This window comes from Patagioenas fasciata, chromosome Z, assembly GCF_037038585.1.
Source record: "Patagioenas fasciata isolate bPatFas1 chromosome Z, bPatFas1.hap1, whole genome shotgun sequence".
Taxonomy (NCBI): domain Eukaryota; kingdom Metazoa; phylum Chordata; class Aves; order Columbiformes; family Columbidae; genus Patagioenas; species Patagioenas fasciata.
This window is the reverse complement of record NC_092560.1, coordinates 33,114,578-33,120,577: the sequence shown is the minus strand read 5'-3', so window position 1 is coordinate 33,120,577 and position 6,000 is coordinate 33,114,578. Positions and strand designations below refer to the sequence as shown.

The following is a 6,000-nucleotide window of genomic DNA, read 5'->3' as shown; positions in this document are numbered from 1 at the left end:
AAGTTTCTTGTAACATCATAGTAGAATTACAGCATGTTTTTTTAAACACTTGTAAAAGTTAGCATCTATTTCCTACAACTTGCAGTTAAACATCAGATGACATGTAAATTAAGAAAAATCTTAATTTGTGGAAAAATTACTTTCAGCTTACTATGCATTATGTTTGAGGGAAAGAGACAACCTATTTGTGTTAATAATAACAACCAAAAATGTTTAGAAAATGTATGTTGCCTCTATTAGAATCTTCTTCAGGTATCTAATCAGGCATTATCAGACTTTTTAATTTCTGGCTTGTGAGTTGAAGGCATTATTACTTATTAAAACGAAAGATTTTAAGACCAATGAGTCTGAGAAGACCCCTACCCAGCAATCAGCCTCTATTCAGTCAAAGCACTTTTGTTTAGGAAGAAAGTACATGGCATAAAAGATACACTTAAAGATAGAGTTATTTTTTAACACTTCAGAGAGATCATGCCGTATTCCTATCACACCTGCCACAGTCTTGCTTAATTTGGAGGTCTGAGCGTATGTATCTTGTTACTGTCATATTTTCCATATCACTGCTGACACATCTAAGGGAGTTTTCTCATAATAGGTCACTTAGTACTTGCATTATTGCAGTCTATTACAAAACAGTAGGTTTTGTAGAATTGTTAACTGTCATAACTCACAGACACACACCTCTCTCTCTGATAGGTATTAAGTGCAGAATAAATAATGCTTGGGGCTGGGGAGGGGAGAAAAACAAAAAATCAAAACACCTCCACCATATAAAATTATTAGTGATTGCTCAGTCAAATTCTGTTCTTAGTTACACAGGTATCTTGTATAATTACAATTATACGGTAGACAAACATACCCTTTGGGTACTACTCTGATTTTGGTTATTATAAGATACTTTTTATTGGCTGTCATCTTCAGAGACAAATTGTAATTTTAATATCTTACCTTTCACAGTAAGCTCCCTCAAACAGTAGAATTTTTGGATAATGTGAAGTACTGCAATATTTGTATCAGATTATGTATCTTTAAAACAGGATACATATTTCACTCTAACCTGTATGGGAATTACTTGAATAAATTCCACCACTGTTTTCCTTATGAACTTTCTGAAGTATTAAAAACAGATGAGAGAAAAATCAGTTTTACACAATTCTGCAGTCCCAAGATAGATCATAATTATTCCAGCACATGATTCATCTCTGAAGTAAGATGAGCAGTAAGAGAACTCAACAGTGATTAAAATAAAATAAAATAAAATAAATATATATATATATGTATAATGAAGAAACTATCTCATTAATATGTATTATTTATTACTGGTCACACATTTTGTTTATTATTTACCCACATTTTTGTTCAGAGATGTAAGCCGATGAAGTTAAATAAAAAGAAATATACTAAATAAAAAGAAATAAACTATCACGAAAATTAATGAAAGGGCAATTATGAATGTCTAATTGTTTATAAAGAGGAAACAACCAAGACAGATATATGATTCCAAGTGCTTGACCATACCTGGAATAAATTTGTGACATATTCTGCCTTCACTTATCCACAGAGATAGGAAATCCTCACAGTGGTTACTTGCTGTGTTCAGCTGCAGCTATTGTTTGATCTTTGCCTAAGAAAATTTATTTTCAGAAAAGATTTAAAGAGAGACATAAATTGTTGCTGTGGGAAGTGCTGCTTCTCCTCAGTACAGGGTAAAATGTTTGTTAAAAGCATAAAAAAAAAGCAATAATAAGAGCCATGATTGTGCTAAATGGTCTCTCACTGTTACATACTAATATAAAACATCTGCAGCATGTATACAGCTGGGGAGTAAAAATCTTTTTCAGTAAGTTTCTTCACACATTATAAAGAAATATATTCCTATCACCGAGACAAAAAGACCAACACAATCCATAATAATATAATTGCACCTCTGAAAATGAGATATTTAGATATTTTGTCTTTCAGTTCTTAAAAAGGCACAACCATCATTTGTAGGAGTCATTTGTTTGGCACATTTTCTTCCTTGATATTTTTTAAAAAACATTTTCAGTAAATCCAAAGTTCTACCCCACAAATTAAAGAGCAAACCAGGCTAGGTTAGCCTAGGCTTCAATGCCACACCATTTTCATTGCATGCTTAAATTTATAAAGGAAAATAAATCAATCGAACATGTAGGACGTAAAGGTGAGAGTTTGTGGAAATTTTAACACTGCCATAGTTAGCAATATAAAAGAACAATATAAAAGAGAAAAAGTATATCTCATGTTTTTTCTTCAGTTTTGCAGGAATTTGACTATTAACCTAGTTCTCTCCAATAAATTTGATTACTCGTTTCAGATAAAAAACTTAAATATTTTATACTTTTCTCTACTAAGTCATTTTGGAATTTGTATTTGTAAATATGAACCCAAATACTTTACAAAAGAGTCCATGGAATTTAAAAAAATGACATGGGAAACTTGCAGCTTCTTACTTTTCCAGCTCATCCTCTTCAGAGCAAGTATAAAGGTTGTGATCAAGGTCTACTCTTCTGTGCAAGTGGAAGATGCATCCTCACCCCTCTACACAATCACCTGTACCTTCTGATTTGCAGTGCTACCCCATCACACTCGCACACATTTGTAATGATTTGCAAGAATGACAAGTGACAAAGCAAGTACATACATATTTATATGAAAGATTCTTTGACTTTTATGTTCTAAATATTGTTTTTAAATGACAAAGAAAATAATTATGTGGTTCAAGTTTATGTATAAGAAAAACTGTTAGGCCTAGGTCAAAAGCAATAATGCAAGAGGTAGACATGGAGATTTGTAGTTAACCTTAAGAGTTGGAATCTGCATTCATTTCCTTCATTAAATACTTATTAAGAAGCAGTAGAAACTGTTGTTTTTGTTATCTTCTCTTCTGGACTAGCAGAACTAGGCTCTTATATCACTCTTTTAATAAAATGTAATGCTATATAGTTTTTACAGCTACTAGGAACTGAGGTTTAACAAATGCTCTGTACTACTTTTATTTCATAACAGACGCAGTGTGAAACTTGTATTAAATAAATAATTATTAATAGCTCTGACAGCAGTTAGGAAAAATAATTCTGTGGTATCTTACAACCTATTTAGATGCATAGGTACAACGACAATAGTACCTACAGTACCCAAACCCAGTACCCCTTTATTTAGTGTCTTTTCTGTCAGCATTTGTGGTTTGAACCATCACAATGAAATAATCAATTTAAATGGCAGAATAAGTACTTGCTGAAAAGTATTTTTTGGAAGTGAAAACAAGTCATAGTAAAAAACTTGTTCAGACAATTTTTTTGGAAATTCAATCCATTTACTACTAAAAGGTTCATAAGTCTGTTAAAATGTTCTTAAAAATGGCTGATCTTTCCTAGAGAATTACATGACAATTTAAAACATTCTAATTCATACAATAACCACCAGTATTAGGCAAAAGTTAAACACAATTATTGTCATAATTGTATAAACAGAAACAGCTGAGATCATGGATGTTCTTTATTAAGTACTATGACACTAAATCAGCACTATCAGTTGAAAAAGTTTTGCTATTAACTCAGCTGAAGTCTAAGCGTATGTAATTTTACTGCACTACCCTCTATACACTGTCAAGAAACATCAACAATAAGCCTTAATTTATGTGATTAAATATACACACACACAAAAGAGACAAATAGTGTCAAAGTAAAGAGTTTGTGAACAAGTTGATCTGAAAAAAAAGTGTTTCTAAATTATGAACATGTTTACATATGTTTGGGATCAGTCACTGACAAAGAGCAGGAAGCTTAAAAATTAATCTTTTTCTTTTTAATGAATAATTTAAAGTAAGCTTTAACTTTTGCAGACAATTATACAATTCTGTAACTTTTACATTGTTCTGTATTCTTATGATCTTATATGTTCTTTGTTCTGTAACAAAGTGCTGATGACACTAAGCTGGGAGGAGTGGCTGACACGCCAGAAGGCTGTGCCGCCATCCAGCGGGACCTGGACAGGCTGGAGAGTTGGGCGGGGGATAATCTGATGGAATTTAACAAGGGAAAGTGTAGAGTCCTGCATCTGGGCAGGAACAATCCCAAGTTCCAGTATAGGTTGGGGCATGACCTATTAGAGAGCAGTGTAGGGGAAAGGGACCTGGGGGTCCTGGTGGACAACAGGATGACCATGAGCCAGCACTGTGCCCTTGTGGCCAGGAAGGCCAATGGCATCCTTGGGTGTATTACAAGGGGGGTGGTCAGTAGATCGAGAGAGGTCCTCCTTCCCCTCTACTCCGCCCTGGTGAGACCCCATCTGGAATATTGTGTTCAGTTCTGGGCCCCTCAGTTCAAGAAGGACAGGGAACTGCTGGAGAGGGTCCAGCGTAGGGCAACAAAGATGATTAAGGGAGTGGAGCATCTCCCTTATGAAGAAAGGCTGAGGGAGCTGGGGCTCTTTAGTTTGGAGAAGAGGAGACTGAGGGGTGACCTTATTAATGTTTATAAATATATAAAGGGTGAGTGCCATGAGGATGGAGTCAGGCTCTTCTCAGTGGCAAACAATGATAGGACAAGGGGCAATGGGATCAAGCTGGAACACAAGAGGTTCCACTTAAATTTGAGAAAGAACTTCTTCTCAGTGAGGGTAACAGAGCACTGGAACAGGCTACCCAGGGAGGTTGTGGAGTCTCCTTCCCTGGAGACATTCAAAGCCCGCCTGGGACACATTCCTGTGCGACCTCACCTAGGCGTTCCTGCTCCAGCAGGGGGATTGGACTAGATGATCTTTTGAGGTCCCTTTCAATCCCAAACATACTGTGATACTGTGATAAAACCTTCATTGGAAAATAAGAGACAAATTGTTCTTACCTTGTGGTTTTTAGTGTGCCTTGATATTCATGGCATATTTTTCTAGCAACTCTGTGCTGTGAGACGATGTAAATTTTAAAAGACTTATTCAGAATAAGGTCTATCTCTTTCCCAACAGTTCCTTTCAAGCTCAGGAGCAATTCCTTACCAAGTTAAGCACAGTGCAAAACCAGCGGCTACAGATGATTGTCATCCAATACTATTCAAAAACCTTATTTAGAGCTATTTGAATTGACAGGTAGAGCACCACAATGTGCAAAACATCATAATCATCATTATCATGATTCTAAATTCATCTCTTTTCTGTTCTCTCTTTGGCTACTAATTATTAAAGCAATAATTAGATCTGCTGGGGATTTTCCATTTAAACAGCTTTCTGTCAGAAAAATGCTGATTAATTGAAATGAACAGCTTTTGCAAGAAAGTAGAATTTTTCATTACACCAACAGTGGGAAAGAAATCTCAATTGTCAAGGAACTGTCCTGCAGCCTAAACACTTGCTATTCTGGCATGACTGTTTGTAGCTCCAGTGCTGAAAGTCTGGCACCGAAAACCTTGAAGAAAATATACAAGTACATAAAATGAGGAAGTGTGAAAATTTCTACCACCATGAGACGTAAATATTGAGATTTCTTTTTCTTTTTGTCATGTTTGAGCTTAGTGCTGACCTTGGAACATCTTATACTTCATCATGTATTAGGCAGAACCTGTAAAGAAGGTCAGCAATTAGAGGGCAGAACAAGCTCAAGAGAAAATATCAGCTAAGCAATGGTGGTAATAAATACAGAATCAAAAGCTACAGTCTTTTGATTGTCTTAAACTGCAGCAAGAGCTTGTGTGAAAGGAAACTTCAAAAGATCAATAACCCAAATACATAAAGATCATTTTACCAAAAGAAACATTGATCAATAAGGAAGTCTTTTGGTGCTTACAATATTAGTTCTACAGATCACAGTCAAATTCTGGCAAATAGACCTTTGCCTTTACAGGTGGCCCATAGCCTCAGCTGTCTCTTAGCTTTTGTCATTACATGAGCAAGGCAGGGAAGGAAGCGCATCCTGTGCCAGCATCTTGAAGTATCTGGTGGTTAAACAGATTCTCTGAGACAAATCTTTTATTTTCCATCCTCTTCCAGCTT

At 35.5% G+C, this 6,000-nt stretch overlaps 1 long non-coding RNA gene across 2 annotated transcripts in view; it reads right to left on the bottom strand.

Annotated features, from left to right (window-relative positions):
* Positions 1-1,524: 1,524 nt before the first annotated feature.
* The window catches only part of LOC139826547 (uncharacterized), a 40,082-nt gene continuing 35,606 nt past the window's right edge, over positions 1,525-6,000 (bottom strand). For both annotated transcript variants that reach the window (XR_011736693.1, XR_011736694.1), the window contains one exon: positions 1,525-1,624. This is a non-coding gene — a long non-coding RNA (uncharacterized lncRNA). The remainder of the gene's footprint in view (positions 1,625-6,000) is intronic.